General features: G+C 40.4%; 1 long non-coding RNA gene across 2 annotated transcripts; it reads left to right on the plus strand.

Annotated features, from left to right (window-relative positions):
• The first annotated feature begins 80 nt into the window (after nucleotides 1-80).
• On the plus strand, nucleotides 81-18445 carry LOC131816796 (uncharacterized). Of its 2 annotated transcripts, XR_009348185.1 has the most exons (4): nucleotides 81-883; nucleotides 10110-10236; nucleotides 12443-12657; nucleotides 17826-18445. It is a non-coding gene; the product is annotated as an uncharacterized LOC131816796 (long non-coding RNA). The 2 variants fall into 2 exon arrangements; XR_009348184.1 differs by lacking the exon at nucleotides 17826-18445 and having other exon boundaries at nucleotides 12443-17204.
• Nucleotides 18446-19017: the final 572 nt, after the last annotated feature.

Below are 19017 nucleotides of genomic sequence, written 5' to 3' on the forward strand. Positions count from 1 at the left end.
AGAAGCGGGAGGAAGCAGCTATTCGATCTCAGTACGCACGCGCAAGAGCGTAACGGGTGCCGCGAAAGGTACGCTCACGCATGCGCGACGTCACCCTCCGCGCGAAAGGAGAAAAAAGTTCCTCGCGTTCCCGATTGGCAGAGTGGTTTGCAAGTGAATCGACTATCCGTTTGGTAAAAATTAAACACAGATTCCTCCTTAGAGGGGTTACTATCCCTGACGAGCCTTAAAAGATAGTTTTTCCGGGAATGAGTCTCTTTTTAAAACAAGTCCGCGCCTTGAATGCCTTGGGTGAAACCTAGCCTTGAGTCTTGTCCCACAATGCTCTGCGGTGTTAACGGCCTTTGGCGGGAAAGCCTGCTGGGGGCGGAGCCAAGGGGGGGGAGGGACCTGGCGGTTGCTCCAGAAACGCGAACATCCTCGGAGAGTGGGGCTGGTTTGGGAACTCTGGTGCTTGGGATTCAGTCCCGAGCCGAGACGTGACTTTTGTCTTCCTGCCCTTTCTCCTCCGCACAGGCGGCGGTTTGCTTAGACACGTGTCTAATTTAGAGCAACCCAGCTTAGATTACTTAGTAAATACTCTGCGCTAAGTACCGTTCTGCTGTGGGTTCAAAACGTAACTTTGTGTAGCTCGCTTGAGCACACCTTGTTCTAGTGGCAGTGGTTCGAGCCCTGAGAAGTCAACCAGGACTCAGATTTCAGCCTCTCTTTAATCGCCTACCGGTTAGGCCTAGCGCAGAGGAGAAGTTCGGTGAAGGGTTTGAAGAGTGAATTGTGCCTGTTGCCTGTCCAGCCCTTTCGGAGATTAAGAAAAAGCGTGTGTGTGTGTTTGCAGAATCCTGAAGTTTGTACCTCTTTCTGAAGTCACCCCTGGACCTCTCAGGTAGTATATAGACAAAATGTATATAGAGCAAAATGGATGTGTGAAAATTGTGACCCTCGGAGACCATAGTTACTGCTCAGGACTTGCATGCTGGCCCAGGGAGATAAGAACTTGTTACATTTTTTTCCCAGAGACATCTGAAATCTGGATTTTTATGTGAAATGTTGGGATTTTTAAATATTAGTAATGAATTCCATTTTTAAGAAAACCCTGCTGCCATATATATGCTAAAACATCTGCATCCTGAGTTTAAGGGGGATTTTTTTCATACTGTGTATTTGCAATAGGCCTCAAGGGTGTGAGTCATTGATACCCTAAAACATTATTAAAACTGGACTAAGGGGGTGCCTGGGTGGCTCAGTGAGTTAAGCCTCTGCCTTTGGCTCAGGTCATAATCTCAGGGTCCTGGGATCGAGCCCCACATCGGGCTCTCTGTTCAGTGGGCAGCCTGCTTCCTCCTCTCTCTGCCTACTTGTGATCTCTTTCTCTGTCAAATTAAAAAAAAAAAAAAAGTATAACTGGACTAAAAACTCAGGGGAAATGGGAAAATAAGGGGAGAGGAATTAAGATGAAGTCATGGGTAAGATTACTATACAAAATGCCTGCAGTAATTGCCTGGCCAGTTACTAAAGGCAGACTACAAATTTAACTCCAGTCATCCCAGAAGTCATAGTAAAGAAGGAAAAACAAATATATTCAAAATCCTAAGTGCTGGGGCGCCTGGGTGGCTCAGTTGGTTGAGTGTCTGCCTTAGCCTGAGTCATGATCTCAGGGTCCTGGGATTGAGCCCCATGTCTGGTTCCCTGGTTAGCAGGGAGTCTGCTTCTTCCTCTGCATCCCCCCCCCCCATTCTTTATCCTCTCAAATAAATAAAATTTAAAATTTTTAAGTGCCTTTGAGATTAAAAAATAAGTAGGTTGTTTAGGAAGCCATGTTTTCTTAGTTCTAAAAGTTGATTGCATTTTACAGATGTCTCTGATTGATCCCATAATAGCAAATTCAATTTGATTCAGAACAGATTCATAGAAGATCTTTGGTAGTCCTTGAACTCTCTGTGATGGGTTCCAAAATTATGCATATGTGTACATGTACGTTTTCGTTCTTTCTTTTTTCTTTTTTTTTTAAGATTTTATTTATTTATTTGACAGATCACAATTAGGCAGAGAGGCAGGCAGAGAGAGAGAGGAGGAAGCAGACTCCCTGCTGAACAGAGAGCCAGATGCGGGGCCTGATCCCAGGACACTGGGATCATGACCTGAGCCGAAGGCAGAGGCTTTAACCCAGTGAGCCACCCAGGTGCCCCGTACATGTACGTTTTCTGCAAAGAGGATTTAAATTGTTTTTTTTTTTTTTAAGATTTTATTTATTTGACAGAGAGTGATCACAAGTAGGCAGAGAGGCAGGCGGGGGTGGGAGTGGGTGGGGAGCAGACTCCCTGCTGAGAAGAGAGCTGATGCAGGGCTTGATCCCAGGATCCTGGGATCATGACCAGAGCTGAAGGCAGAGGCTTTAAAAAATTAATAATTTTTAAAATGAGAAGCTGACCAAAAAAGACACTATTTCAACAAATTGATTCAGTTTCTAGCATTGTCCTATTCAGTTAGTAGCAGAAAAGATAGGAGTTTTAAAAAAAATTTTGTGTATATCATATATTGATTTTTTCATTAGTTATTCAGTAAGCACACTTTTTGTTTTTTTAAGAATTTATTTATTTGACAGAGAGAAATCACAAGTAGGCAGAGAGGCAGGCAGAGAGAGGAGGGAAGCAGGCTCCCCGCTGAGCAGAGAGCCTGATGTGGGGCTTGATTCCAGGACCCTGAGATCATGACCTGAGCCGAAGGCAGAGGCTTTAACCCACTGAGCCACCTAGGCGCCCCAGAGCACACTTATTTTATCCATCCACTCAGAGTTATTTAGGTTCATCTGTTGATTAATGTTAAGTTAATGATAACTGAAGTGATTTAAACATAGGTGCTTTTAATTCCAAGGTATTTTTGTTGCAGAAATAAAAGAAAATTGTGAATTTGATTTATTCTTGTCCAATTTTGTGCAATCACTTCTGATGTTCAGTTCAGAGGAATACAAGTAGAATTTAATATGGAGTGAATAGGACATTCTTGTTCCTCTATTGACTTACTGACTTACTGTATTTGAATGTAACAAAATTATAAATTCTGGGGTCCATAATGAGGGCAGAATATAGCAGGAAAAATCTGAATGGCTGTTTACCAAGGTCTCCCAGGATGACATTAGTTTGATGATTATATTAAAGTTAAGGGTGTGATTTTTTTTTTTTTTTTTTTAAAGATTCATTTATTTCGAAGAGAAGAGCATGAGTGTGGGGGTGAGGGGCAGAGGGAGAAGAGAGAGAATCTCAAGCAGAATCCCCCCCGCCCCCGCCAGCACAGAGCCCACCGCAGGGCTTGATCCCAGGACCCTGAAGTCATGACCTGAACTTAAACCAGGAGTCAGAAGCATAACGGGACTGAGCCACCAAGGTGCCCCAAGGGTGTGATCTTAATATTAGTATTGCAGAGTTGATTAACATATTTTGGTCTACAAGAGTGCAAAACAAGAAAGCAAGCTGGGTGGTGGGGAGTCGGGGGAACACATTCATTTTGGGTAACCAGGATGCTCAGATTGTACACACCAAGATAACTGTTTTAGCAGGTGTGAAAAACAAAATCAGGCAGTTGCTTAGTAAATGAGGCAAACTGTTTTGAGAGAGCTCATTCAGTGGTGAGACCTGAAAAAATGATCCCCGCCCTGCTCAGAGTATACCTCTTTTAAAACAGGAAAATTTGTAACCCGCTGGATTTTGTGTGTCTGTTCCTTGGATAATGGTGCTGGGTAAAGATTAGCAGTTTTTTTTTTTTTTTTTAAGTAAGCTCAACATCCAGCAAGGAGCTCAACACAGAGCCTGAATTTAGGACCCTGAGATCAAGACCTGAGATGAGATCAGGAGTTAGGCGCTCAATCCAGTGAGCCCTGGCAATTCTCTTTCTGTAGACTGATCTTCACATAAAACTTTGTTTAAGGGCGCCTGGGTGGCTCAGTGGGTTAAGCTGCTGCCTTCCGCTCGGTTCGTGGTCTCAGGGTCCTGGGATCGAGTCCTGCATTGGGCTCTCTGCTCGGCAGGGAGCCTGCTTCCCTTCCTCTCTCTTTGCCTCCTTCTCTGCCTGCTTGTGATCTCTCTCTGTCAAGTAAATAAATAAAATCTTAAAAAAAAAACTTCGTTTAAACAGATACTAGGCATTGATTAGATAAGATTACATCCTCATTTTAATTAGGGGTTCAGAGTGTTTGTCAGCTCCTCAGTTACACATTCACTGGCAGTTTTAGCTGGTTCCCACAGCCAGCTAATTTATGAAGTATACATTTTACTAGCTTAATCCTCAGAAGTTGCCTTATTTTCAGCACTGTTGTTGCTGTTTATAAAAAGTTACTTCCTCAAAAAACTTTAAATGTGGGCGCCTGGGTGGCTCAGTGGGTTAAGCCGCTGCCTTCAGCTCAGGTCATGATCTCAGGGATCATGTCCCACATCTCTACATCTCTGCTCAGCAGGGAGCCTGCTTCCTCCTCTCTCTGCCTGCCTCTCTGCCTGCTTGTGATCTCTCTCTGTCAAATAAATAAATAAAATCTTAAAAAAAAAACAACTTTAAATGCTTTCGACTCAATCTAGTAAATATATATATACTAGTGTCAGCACTGTATTTTACCCTAGAAATATTTACTTGAGGGAAAAAAGGGTTGAAGTGACAAAACCCAGTGTTTCAGTTATTTGCCAAACACTTAAATTCCCTAAACCCATGGTGATAGTTATGCAACTCTGTAAATATGCTAAAAATCACTGAATTGTACACAAAGAGACTGAATTGTATAGTATGTAAATTATCACTCAATAAAATTGTTTTTCAAAACAACTGGGAAAAATTATTTACAAAATCAGCAATATCACTCTCCAGTACCATTTCTCTTAAAGGCATTATTGGGGATAGGGAGTATTGGAGATTAATTTGTCCTGAAATATGGCCTTCCAAATCTGGAAATTCTGTTTTCCTTATTCATGTGTCAATCCCTACTGTCTTCCTTGGGGATAACTGTTATTTTTACTGGGTAAAGAGACTCAGAGATTAGGAGTACTTGAGTCTACGGGGTGCAGGAGTTCCCCCCAGGAGCAGTTGATTTGCATGACTCTGCTCCGTTGTTCTACATATTTTAGTGCTAAATAGTCTCTGAAAAAGGAAGAAATAGTATATATCTTTTTTATTTCATTTACATTTGAATTCTCTCTAGCAAACTATATTGAGGGACAGATTGCTGCTGTAACTTCTTTATTACCAGTAAAATCTCTGTTAAAAATGAATATTATTGACAATTTACTGACTGCTTTTTGAAAGAGGTGGGCCGTTAGATCAGCAGAATGTTGTTTCTATGGAAACCTCATCCTGTTGCTACCAGTGGATAGACACAATGGGTACAAGGATTGCTTTCATTCCACAGTATAAAAATTATGGCCACTTTACAGGCCCAAATAAGTCCTTTAATAATATAGTCTTGGTACTCTTATTTGAGGACTGGCTTCCCTTATTCGTTGACTTCTATTGTTTTGTTTTTGGCTAATTCTTCCCATCATTAATAACAACAGGGCATGATTTTGCCAGAAACCAGCCCTTAAAATGATCTGTTATAAAGAGATGTATTTTCACCACGTCTTCCTATTAATATCAGGACTCCCTCTTTCTGGTTAGTTCTTCCCCTTAAAAATTAAAACTGCAAATCATGTTGTACATTTCCTAATTGGAATAAATGGCTCTTTAAGGAATTTTGTGAAAAACATAAGCAGTTATGCTTTATTTGCCAAAAATGCTACCTTTTTGTGACAGATCTTATAGTGTGAGTCCTGTAAAAGTGTAAGCTATGATTATTAGTAGTAATACTGATATTAGAGGTTAATAATGCTACCAAGTATGTTAGAAATTATTTCAATAAAATTTTTTGAGGTTTTGAGAGCATCGCTGTTTTTTTTCTCTGTTGTTTTAAAAGGTAGCCCAGATTAGCTGAACACTCTCAGAATTACTTTTCTAGATTTACTTGCAGAGTGGAGTTGTTGCCACCTAGACTATATGACCCACAAGCCTCAAATATTTACTACCTGGCTCTTTAAGGAAAATGTTTAGCAATCTCAAGCCGAGAGGAAAATGACTTGGTTTTGTGATTTTTACTTACACTGAACTCAGAAATTCAGTTTTGGGGCCCCTGGGTGCCTCAGTGGGTTAAAGCCTCTGCCTTCAGCTCAGGTCATGATCCCAGGGTCCTGGGATGGAGCCCCGCATCAGGCTCTCTGCTCAGCAGGGAGCCTGCTTCTCCCAACCCCACCCTCCCCCGCCCCCGCTTCTCTGCCTGCCTCTCTGCCTACTTGTGATCTCTGTCTGTCAAATAAATAAATAAATAATCTTAAAAAAAAAAAACAAATTCAGTTTTGTCATGGCCTCTCTTTCTCTCTCCCTCTCTTCCCCACCCCGCAGGTGTTTTTGTCATGGGTAATATTTTACATTGTTAATATTTGTCACCATAAGTAATACACTTTTTAAAATTAATACATTTTTTTACGCACGCTTCATCAGCTGTTACTATTGTTTAGCGATAGGGTACCAAGACCTGGTGGAAACCAACTGCCCTACCAGTGGGAACAGCCTTGAGGAGGAGGTGTTGCTCTGCTCCGCTCCGTTGGGTTGCATTCTAGTTGACTCAGAATTGCCGCGCCAGAGTGCAGGGTTGTGTAACCATTGTTGCACTGAAGTAACGTGGCATGCGGAGTTTGCGGAGTTCATAACAGGTTTTGTTCTAAGTAAATAAATGTTACTGTCCGTTCACTGTGGAATTTGCAGATGAAATTTCCAAAATTTGCAGATTAGATTCTACAGTTCTGGGATCCCACTGGCTTTCAGGTTGGTGCTGGCACCGCCATGCTGGCCCCAGAGGTGATACCTCTGTAGTCTACAATCTAGACCCATGCCCATGGGGTCCCTTCTTGTCTGGTCTCCACCTGCATCCACTTGGCCAGGAGCCACTCTGCCTCACCAGTTGTAATTCCTTCCAACTTCTTTTCTTCTCTTTGTGGAATCCAGCCTTGAGGGGAGAAAAAATTTTTTTTCCTTTGGCTCAGAGTCTCCATTTCTTGTCTTGGGATCTCTCTTTGTATTTGATGATTGAGAGTGAGAATGGTTGCCTTTGGAGGAACTTCCTCTCCTTTCTGCGGGAATATAAACCTCTCCCTCTCCTCCACCAGTTTCATCAGGTCTTAATGAGCCAACATGGATATATTTTCTGAAGTCTGGATTGTTCACGATTAGTACCACATGTAGGACCTTCTCAGTACATAGTCAGGAATGAGCCTTGCCAGGCAAACATAGTCCAGGACATTTTTCTTTTTCTAGTTCCAGTTCCTCTAATAAGAGATGAAAAACAAGTCTGGATATCCTTTATCCTTTATCTGCTGGATTTCAGTTTCTGCTACAGTGCAAGTCACATCTTAAATAACATACTCATCCCTACAAAAACGTATCTACTTCAGTAATGAGATAAGAAATATTTCTATCTGGGCGCCTGGGTGGCTCAGTCAGTTGATCGGCTACGTTCAGCTCAGGTCATGATCCCAGGGTCCTGGGACTGAGTCCCATCAGGGTCCCTGCTCGGCAGAGAACGTGCTTCTCCCTCTCCTTTTGCCTGCTGCTCTGCCTACTTGTGCTCTCTATCTCTCTGTCAAATAAATAAATGAAATCTTTAAAAAAATATATATTTCTATCTGTACATTCCTAAGCCTCCATAATAATTTTACAGTGTTGGAGTGCCTGGGTGGCTCAGTCAGTTATGCATCTGCCTTTGACTCAAGTCATGATCCTAGGAGCCTGGTATATAAGCCTCACGTCAGGCTCCCAGTTCATCCCCTTCCCTTCTGGGAATGGGCTTTTCCCTCTACCCCAAACCCCCTTGAGTTCCCTCTCCCCCCCAAAAAATAAATAAATAAAATCTTGAAAAAAAAAGTTGTTTTTTTTTTTTGTTGTTTTTTTTTACAGTGCCATAGCATGTATTCACCAAACACAATTTATATGCCGAAGTGATATATTCAGCTTCTCAATCTTAAAATATTTGCATTTAGAAAAAAGCTTTATAGTTTTTCCCAAAATGAGCAAGTGAGTGTTACTTTTTTTAAATTTTATTTTATTTATTTATTTGACAGAGAGAGATCACAAGTAGGCAGAGAGAGAAGGGAAGCAGGCTCCCTGCTGAGCAGAGAGCCCAAGGGGGCTCATCCCAGAACCCTGGGATCATGACCTGAGCCAAAGGCAGAGGCTTTAACCCACTGAGCCACCCAAGCACCCCCAAGTGGGTGTTACTTTAAATGTGCAACTAGGAAGCCCCATTAGGTAAGCTTCTTAATACAAAAGAAATAGTCTAAAGGATTATTCAGATCTCTCACCTTTATGGATGCAATAACTGCTTATCTAACGTGTTTGTTTGTTTTTAGCTTCAACTAAATACAGATTTTTTTTTTAAAGATCTTATTTATTTATTTGACAGAGATCACGAGTAGGCAGAGATGCAGGCAGAGAGAGAGGGGTCAGGCTGAGCAGAGAGCCCGATGCGGCGCTCGATCCCAGGACCCCAGGATCATGACCTGAGCCAAAGGCAGAGGCTTTAACCCACTGAGCCACCCAGGTGCCCTCAACTAAATACAGATTAAAAAAAAAAATTTATAGGCATGTCTTTTAATAATGTTTTATCAAGTCACAGTTCCAGAAAGTTTCTTATAAACTCTTAGTTTGCAAGTACACATATATTGGGGCTGTAGTTACAATTCCATCTGACAATGTACTGTACAAATACTCTGATTGCCCCTTAAGAAAATCTCTCTCTCTAGATGTTGATGCAGCAATTTGTATTCAACTCTCTGAATGCCAAAGCCACACCCCCACACATTCAGTCTTGCCTGCAGAGCTCCTATCATTTTTGAGCCTCAGAGGAAGTACTCATTTGGGGATAAAGCAATAGAAGCTCTCACTAAGCATGATTTGCATTGTGTCAGATTATTAAAGTGGTTTCCAAAGTTTACACTGCTACTAACGCTTAAAAAAAAAAAAAAGACAGAAAGAAAGAAACTCCTTGTTATCAACCAATGTCTGTTAGGTAAGCCTTCAATAACGAAACAACTCCAGAAATTTCAGTGACTTCACAAAATGTTTCCTTCTACCTGTCATCTAAAAGCAACCTTGGGTGGGCAGAGGCACTCCTTTCCCTATCTGATTCTGGAATCCAGAACTCTGGTCTGGCGTGATGGACTTTTCTTTAAATCCCCTATACCACCTACTAGCTGTGTGATTTTACACAAGTTCCTTGACTTGCGTAAGCCTCTTTTTCCTCATCTATAAAATGTGGATAATAGTGGTACATTTAGAGTTGTTGTAAAGATTAAAGTAGAGTTGTTGTAAAGATTAAATGTGATCACATATAGAAATGAGCTGGTAGTTGAGGGCCCTGCACACGGAATTTCTCCCGAATTTCACACTGCTTCTTACTTGGGCTCTGAACACCTGCACCCTTGGATTATCAACATTTGCACTTCAGATGTTGGTCCACTTTACTGTCCATTGGAGGGAGAAATAAATGAAACTCAACGCTGTCTTTTTTTTTTTAATTAAATATTTCATTTTTATTTATTTGACAGACAGTGAGAGAGGGAGCACAAGCAGGGGGAGTAGGAGAGGGAGAAGCAGGCTTCCTGCCGAGCAGGGAGCCCGATGTGGGTCTCGATCCCAGGACTGTAGGATCATGACCTGAGTGGAAGGCAGACACTTAATGACTGAGCCACCCAGGCGCCCCATCTCAACTCTGTCTTGTGGTAACTTAATATTGTGAGGATACAGCTTAGAAAGTAGGTTAAAGTTCTTGTCTTAATTTTTTTTCTTATTGTATTCAGGGGGGAGATGTGGCCTATGCTGGGGGGAAAAAAAAATTCGAGAAAGTCCCTTCATGTATCCTAGAGAGAAACAAGTGTCCTTGGCCTCTAGGAGGATACAAGACACATCCTTTGGTGCTACCCAAGTACATAATTGGATGTAGCTCTTTTGCCTTTCTGTGTTTCTGAATAATGTCTCCCTTGTGGAAAAGCTGACAGGATGATAAAAACCACCTGATTAATGTACTGCTTTTCTCTGTTGCTCAGGGCTTATCCGTATGTAGATGCACGTGTGTTTTTAAAATAACTAGTTGGAAGAACATCCCATGTTCCTCCTTGCTGACCTGTTTCATGTGCTGTGCAATGACCTATTCTTTTAACAGTACATTTGGAGGTAAGTAGATCTGAATTTGAATCCTAACACCTTCACATGCTCGTTATCCTACCCTGGACACCTAAATGAATTTCCTTTTATTCATCGGTTTATCTCTTCATGTGTTCATTCTCATTCTGAACATTTATCGAGCACTCTTGCTATGCCAGGCCTTAGGCTGGATGGACTTCAGGGGTACAAACATAAGGAAATATATATGACACCAACCCAGGACAGTTTGCTTTTGGTCTACTATGGTAGCCTACAAAGTTTCCTAACCACTCATACCATCATCAAAACATTTTTGAGGGGTACCTGGGTGGCTCAGTGGGTTAAGCCTCTGCCTTCAGCTCAGGTCATGATCTCAGGGTCCTGGGATCGAGTCCCGCATCAGGCTCTCTGCTCAGCAGGGAGCCTGTTCCTCCTCTCTCTCTGCCTGCCTCTCTGCCCACTTGTGATCTCTCTCTCTGTCAAATAAAATCTTTTTAAAACATTTTTGAGCACAAGCCTCTCATGTATGTACATTTTTATATATCATGTACATGACTTCTATACTATTATATTGTGTACATAATAAGACATTTGATTCAAAAGCGTGGTATTTTAGGGGTGACTGGGTGGCTCAGTCTGTTGAGTGTCTGACTTGATTTTGGCTCAAGTCGTGATCTTGGGGTTGTGGGATTAAGTCCTATGTTGGGCTCCCTGCTGGGCATGGACCCTGCTAAGATTCTCTCTCTCTTTCTTTCTCCTTCTGCCCCTCCCCACCCACTCTCTCTGGCAGAGTCCCAGAGGGGCACCCAAAATAAACTAAATTCCCTCACACAACCTATGAGAGACTCCAAAACAGGGTACCAAGTACCTGAGTGGTGGAGGCTGACACAGAAGATAGAAGCTCTGGAAAATTTTTGATTTGGCCAAAAGTAAAAGAATTGTAGCCAGTTCTCCTTACAGTCAAGTCATGCCCTTCTATAGGCTGCTTCCAATCAGCTTTTTTGTACCTACTTGTAAATATGAATGGCCGGTCAAGGACTGCCAGATGTTTAAGGAAAATGTCTAATAAGAAAGAAGGAGACTGAAACAAGTAAATAGGGAAAAAGGGGATGCCTGAATGGCTCAGTGGGTTAAAGCCTCTGCCTTCAGCTCAGGTCATGATCCCAGGGTCCTGGGATTGACGGCTGTATGGGGCTCTCTACTTGGCAGCCTGCTCCTTCCCCCATCCCCCCCCCCCCAACTGCCTCTGCCTACTTGTGATCTCTGTCTGTCAAATAAATAAATAAAATATTTATTTTAAAAAAAAAGGAGGGTAGACCTGTGAGCATGGTGTATATATAAAATAATCATGGAGTGAAAAAGGATCACTCTTGAAACTTTTGACAGTAAGAATTTAAGAAATGAAAAGAATTGAAAGATAAAACAAAGGAGACTTCTCAGAAACCAGAAAAACAAATAGAGGACAATAAGGAGAGAAAAGATAAGAAAATTAGAGAATTCAAAAAGTTTAAAAACTACTAATGAGTGTTCCAGGAAAAAAAGGCAGAATGATAGGAAGAATATTATCAAAGAGATAGTACAAAAATATTCTACAGAACTAAAAGATAGGAGTCTTCAAATGGATAGAGATGACCAAATGCCCAGCGCCATGAACAAAAATGAAACTCTCACCAAGTTACAGCATTGTGAAATTTTAGAAAAACATAGGTAAAATATCCTGAAATCTTTTAAGGAAAACAAAATAGATTACCTATCACACCTTCCATCTCAGCCCTGAATCAGAATATCATTCGATTTCTCATTAACAACACTGGGACAATAAGCAACAGTACTAACAACTAAAACAACAATAACAATGGAACAATTCTCTGACATTTCTGAGTAAAAATTTATTTTTTTAAAGATTTTATTTATTTATTTGACGGAGAGAGAGACAACAAGAGCAAGAACACAAGCAGGGGGAGTGGGAGAGGGAGAAGCAGGCTTCCCAATGAGCAGGGAGCCTGATGCAGGGTTCGATCCCAGGATGCTGGGATCATGACCTGAACCGAAGGCAGACGCTTAACGACTGAGCCACCCGGCACTCCTAAAAATTAATTTTCAGACGCTTAACGACTGAGCCACCCAGGCACTCCTAAAAATTTATTTTCAATGTTCAATTCTATACACATCTAAACTCCAATTATGAAGGAAGCCAGACTTTTCAGTGCCGTATCTTCCATTCATTGTTTCTCAGGAAGGTGCTGAAGGATATGTTCCCCTAAAAGAAAGAAGTAAACCAAGAAAAAAGAAGACATTGGATGCAGAGAACAAGAAGTTTATGTAGAGAGAGACAAAGGAATTTCCAGCATGTTCCAGCATGATGTCAGAGAGCAAACCCAGGAGGACAATTCTGCAGCTCTGTTTGAGGACAGCTAGTCTAGATGGGAGCAGGACACTGAGAAACTGCAGGTGTGGTGTCTCTAGCAGGGGAAAAAATAATGGATAGATCATCTGACAAATGACCATGTAGAACTTGTACTGAAATATTTCAGTATTGAGTATTGCAAAATTTAACTAAGTTCAAAGAAATTTAAGTACACGAAAAATGAGGCTGGTGTATCCCTACAATGGGATATTACTCAGCAGTTAAATGAGCTATGAGAAGATGTGGATGAATCTGAAATGCCTACTGATAGGGGAAAGAAGCTAGCCTGAAAAAACCACATCTGTATGATTCCAATTATATGACTTTTGGGAAAGACAAAACTATGGAAATGATAAACAGATCAGTGGTTGTCAGCGGTTTAGGAGGATGGGAGTGAAACACGTGGGTTTCTTAGGGTGATGCAACTATTCTGTGTGATACTCTAATGGTGAATATAAGACATTAAAACCTGTAGAATTTTTTCAAAAACCCACAGAACTTTACAGCACGAAGAGTATACTTTAATTCATGCAAATTTTATTTTTTAATTTTAAAATATTTTATTTATTTATTTGATAGAAATCACAAACAGGCGGAAAGGCAGGCGGGGGCGGGGGAAGCAGGCTCCTCACTGAGCAGAGAGCCCGCTGTGGGGCTCGATCCCAGGACCCTGGGATCATGACCTGAGTCGAAGGTAGAGGCTTAACCCACTGAGCCACCCAGGCGCCCTGTGCAGGCAAATTTTAAGTATAATCTAGGAGGTTGAGGGAACTCAGTATAAAATGCATAGTGTGACAAACGAATCTAAATATATTGCAAATATATGAAGAAACCTCTCTGGAGGTTCTGAGAGAATAAAGGTCTGACCCAAGTAACTTTGGAAATGAGTGCAGTCTGTAAAACTAAAGGCAAAGGCAGTGTACAAAAGTACTGTATGCAGACTGCTTAAAAAAAAAAAATAAACTAGTTGCTTCCTGGGTTAATAATTCTGAAAAAACTGTGTATATTGGAATTGAACCGTAAGTAAGTGGATGACTGATGGTGAGAGCTATGTTCTTGTTGGATTGGGAGTTTATAGATAAGTAAGGGGAAGATGTAGGAATGATCCATGTGGTACTTGGAATAGAATTGGAGATGGTATGAACTTGTGTTTATATGGAGAGACTCAGCTACCTATGGAAATATTTATAGATATGTGGGTCTACACAGATTAGTACACTATGTATGTCTCCTGTATCTGTCAGCTGGAAGAGCCTAGAAGCAAGACACCCTAGTACCAGTGAGCACACTAGCACTCAGATCTTGGCTTCTAATACCGTTCTCCGACAAAAGAAACCAGAGTTCCTTGGAGAAATGACTGATTCTAAAACTGGAATAGAAAAAGTACAATATGAGCCTGTAGCATTTTGTAGTACCAAAAAGTAAGAGAATACTTAAAAAAAAAAAATTAAGAGTGCCCGGGTGGCTCAGTCTGTTTGCCATCCTATTTTTTATTTCATCTGAGTCATGATTGTGGGGTTGAGCCCTATATCAGACTCAGTGCCCAGTGGGAAGCCTGCTTGAGATGCTCTCTCCCTCTCTGACTGTGCCCCACCCTGCTCTCTCTCAAATAAATAAATATTTTAAAAATTAAATTAGTTTTAAAAATCCCACCACAAGGATGGAGATATGTTAAAAGGATACAGAAGCCACCTGACAGAACTCCAATGGCCAAGCTGGAACAATTTAAAAATAATGAAAAAAAAGTTGCATTGGATGATAACCCAAAGTATAAAAAATAGATATCCATGAGTCCACACTGTATACATAAATGATTGAATAAATGGGGAGAATAGACAAATCTTCGAGATAGAAGAATTCCAAATAACTTACGCAGAGCTAGGTTATCATTAGGCAGAGCTGAACATAGTGACTTCCTTTCAAAGAGTATAGTATAGAAATGGGGGGAGGGGCAGTTAACACTCCCTTAAGCCAGAAGATCAAGGTTAGTGCCAACAGTGATAAGTCGTATCAATAGTAGGTACTCTCACTGATGAGAATGGTCTTCTTCCCAAAAATAAATTACGCTAGTCTAATCATGATTAAAAACACAAGACAAGGGGCGCCTGGGTGGCTCAGTGGGTTAAAGCCTCTGCCTTCGGCTCGGGTCATGATCCCAGGGTCCTGGGTTTGAGCCCCACATCAGGCTCTCTGCTCAGTAGGGAGCCTGCTTCCCTTCCTCTCTCTTTGCCTGCCTCTCTGCCGACTCGTGATCTCTGTCAAATAAATAAATAAATAATCTTAAAAAAAAAAAAAAAAGACAAATCCTAATTGACAGTTATTCTACAAAATACCTGACTAGCATTCCTCAAAACTGTCAAAGTCATAAAAACAAAGGATGGTCTGGGAAACTCTCAGAACCAAAAAGAGTCCAAGGAGACAGGATCCTGGAACAGAAACAAAACAAAACAAAACATTAAGGAAAAACTGAGGAAATCTGAATAGAATATTGACTTTAGTTAATAATGCATCATTATTGATTCACTAATTGTGACAACTGTACCCCAGTGTAAGTAACAGAAATTGATAATAAGGGAAACTAGGTGGAGGCTTTATGGGATCTCTCTGTTGTATCTTTGCGATATTCTGTAAATCCAAAGCTGTTCGAAAATGGAAATGTTTATTTTAAAACTTGAGTTAATTATTAATTCAAGGGAAACTAAATAGATTTACAGGAGATGAAGTAAAATCATAGTATACAGTTGGATCAGCCTTGAACAATATTTACATAGTCATGGTAACTCAAATGTGAAACATGGACCCAAGAAAAGATGGTGATATATTTGGAAGTTGCATTTATCATAAGAAATCACTGGAGACCACCTGCAATTGATGAATCAAAAGAACACTATATCACAGAGAGGTGGAGGTTACTACATGAAGAGCTAAAAGAATGGAAAGTGTTTAGGACTGGAATTGACCAGGAGCTATTGTTTTTTGTTGTCACAAGTCACTATTTCACTTTTTAAAACTATGTTGAAGAGTAGAGTTTACATTGGAAAGCCTGGAGTACTTGGATAAAAATTTTAAAATATTGTGTCTAATGACAATAAACATTTCAAATTAAAATCACACATTCGATAAGGTTAAATTCTCTAATATGTTGGCTTTTCTAATACATTTCAAACATCTATGTTATCGAAAACTTTATGGGATAGTAAAAATTCTCTTATCTAAGGGAAGCCAACCAACTAAACTTACTTAAAGACTCAGGGCCACAACATAGTTCTAGATTTGAATTATGGTGTGATATTCTGGGTTGAGACCCTGGTTCTTAGTTACTAATTCCACAATGATTCTACCTAAACTCCAGGTTTTCATGCCAATCTCCTCTTACAGTTCCAGAAATACCACCTGCAGATGCAGGCAGGAGAGGCTCCTGCTCTGGTTTTAGCACATAGCACAAATACACATTTATTTGAAAAACACAGGTGCCTGACTGGCTCAGTCAGGAGAGCATGTGACTCTTGATCTCGGGGTTGTGGGTTCGAGCCCATGGTAGTGATTACTTAAAAAAAAACAAAAACAAAAACCAACTTAAAACACACACACACACACACGCCTCAATTTTGTTATGTATATTTTACCAAATATTAAAAAATCCTTTCTCCCCCTAACAAAAAAATGGCAATCTTAGGCATAAGTAGGCCTCTGAATGTGGTCATTCCCCCCCCCACACACATAAATGTTAGTACTTGCTACATGTAGAAGAGGAAAAAACAAAAAACAGAACCCTCAGCCCCAACACATACATACACACGCACACGCACACGCGCACACAGGTGCTTCTGTCATTCTGGATTCTCTGTGTGGAATTAGCATGATTTCTCCTAAACTACTTTTCTCTTGAGGAATGCTCTTCAGGCCCCAGAGCTCATGCCCAGTGTCTGACACAGAATGGGTTGTGCTGCTGTCTGTTTTGGGGACAGAATGCTCTGGATTTGAGTGGCCAAGGGTTTAGGTAAGAGGAAAAGACAGACTAACTTGTTAAATCCCTTCTCTCAGATCATAAATGCAATAGATTCTTACATAATATACTATTTCCCAGTAGTGCAAAGCACCCATTTTTCTTGCTTCTCTTTATGTTCCATTTGTGGTTCACAGTAATTAGGGTGGTGTTTGCAAAAGTTACACAGAGGGGCTGAGAAATATGTTGCAATATTAAACAACTATTACTCTTCAGTGTGTATGTATGTAGGTAATATGATGTGTGAAGCATGATGGAGATAATTTCTATGAGTCACTAGATGGACATTGAGTGCTAGAATTGAGAACGGTTTTGTTTTTATAAAGATATTAAGATTTCATTAAAATTTCCCCCCAATTTAAATTAAAACATCTATTTTATTTAGAGTATCTTAATTGAAATGTTGGTATTTGCTTATTCTAATTTGAGTTTTCTTTTAATTTTAATAGATGATATTTAATTTTTAGAGGAAACCTGAAGACATGAATATAACTTTACATTTTAAATATTTGACGTTTACTTTAACATTTTTGATGAAATGTATTTCAATTGTATATAATTTCAATAAAATGACATTTTGTTTTTTGATGTTCTATTTTTTTTTTAAGATTTATTTGAGTATTTATTTTAAGATTTATTTGATTATATATTTTTTTAAGATTTATTCAAGTGAGTGTGTGGGCAGTGGGAGGGGCAGAGTGAGAGGGAGAGAGAGAGAGAATCCTCAAGCAGACTCCCCACTGAGCACAGAGCCTCACATGGGGCTCCATCCCAGTACCCTGAGATCATGACCTGAACTGAAATCGAGAGTTAGCCACTCAACCGACTGAGCCACCTAGGAGCACCTTAATGTTTTAAATTGGAGGTTGGCTGGCCTTTTCTGTAAAAAGCCAGAAAGTAAATATTTTAGGGATAGGGGCCTGTAATCCCATTTTCCAACTGTGCTGTTGGAAAATGAATGAGTATGATCAAGTGACAGTAGATACTTGCTTACAAAAATATATGTTAGGCTGCATTTTCACAGTGGGCCTAATTTGCTGACCCTTGCTTTAGATCATTACCATCAATAGAATGCAAATTATGTGAAAAACATGGATTATAACAGCATAAGTCATTATCTTACTGCAATAAAGGGAAGAAAAATTAATTTTATAGACTAAAGATATAATTTGTTAATCAAATGTCTCTTTTATAATCTCTCCGAAGTTACCATACATCAACAGAATGCCCAGAGAAGCAAATAATCATCTTCATGACTTTGAGTTGGTTGGGCAATGACTTCTTAGATATGACACCAAAAGCACAAAGGACAAAAGGAAAAAATTAACTAAATTGGACTTCACTGAAAGTAAAACATTTGCTTCCAAGGACAACTTCAGGAAGGTGACAAGACCCTACAGAATGGGAGAAAATGTTTACAAATCATAGCTCTGATAAAGGAAACTGTCTAGAATGTATAAAGAACTCTACAACTCAGTAATAAAATGACAACCTAATTATTTTTTTTAAGATTTTATTTATTTGACAGAGACAGAGGGGGAACACAAGTAGGGGAGCGGGAAAGGGAGAAGCAGGTTCCCTACTGAGCAGGGAGCCCAGTGTGGGGCTTGGGGCTCGATCCCAGTACTCTGGGATCATGACCTGAGCCAAAAGCAGCCGGTTAACTGACTGAGCCAGCCAAGCTCCTGGACAACCTAATTTTTAAATGGACAAAGGATTCAAATAGATATTTCTCCAAAGAAGATATGTAAATAACCAATAAGCACATGAAAAGATACTTAACATTATTAGCTTCAGGGAATGTAAATTAAAAACCACAATGAGAGGGGCACCTGGGTGGCTCAGTTGCTTGAGTGTCTGGCTCCTGGTTTCAGCTCAGATCGTGATCTTGAGGTCCTGGGCTCAAGCACCTAGTCCAGCTCCATTCTCAGTGGGGAGCCTGCTTGGGATTCTCTCTCTCCCTCTCCCCCCTGCTCATGCACACACTCTCTCTTTAAAATACAAAATACATCTTTAAAAAAAAAAAAAAAGGCAATGAGATACCACTCCACACCTACTAGGATAAATATAATAAAAAGGTCAGATAATAACAAGTGTTGGCAAGGATGTAGAGAATTCGAACCCTTCTATACTTCTGGTAGGAATGTAGAATGGTGCAGCTGGTTTGGAAAACAGTCTGGCACTTCACCATATGGTTAGATGTAGGTTGCCATATGACCCAGCACTTCCATCCCTGTGTGTATATACACTCTAGGGCATAGGAAGACATATGTCCACACAAGAACTTGTACATGAATGTTTATAGCAGAATTACTCAGAACAGCCAAAAGGTGGAATAACCCAAATGTCCATCAACTGGTGAATAAACAAGATGTATATCCAGACAATGGAATATTAC

The sequence above is a fragment of the Mustela lutreola genome, chromosome 15 (assembly GCF_030435805.1).
Source record: "Mustela lutreola isolate mMusLut2 chromosome 15, mMusLut2.pri, whole genome shotgun sequence".
Classification (NCBI taxonomy): Eukaryota; Metazoa; Chordata; class Mammalia; order Carnivora; family Mustelidae; genus Mustela; species Mustela lutreola.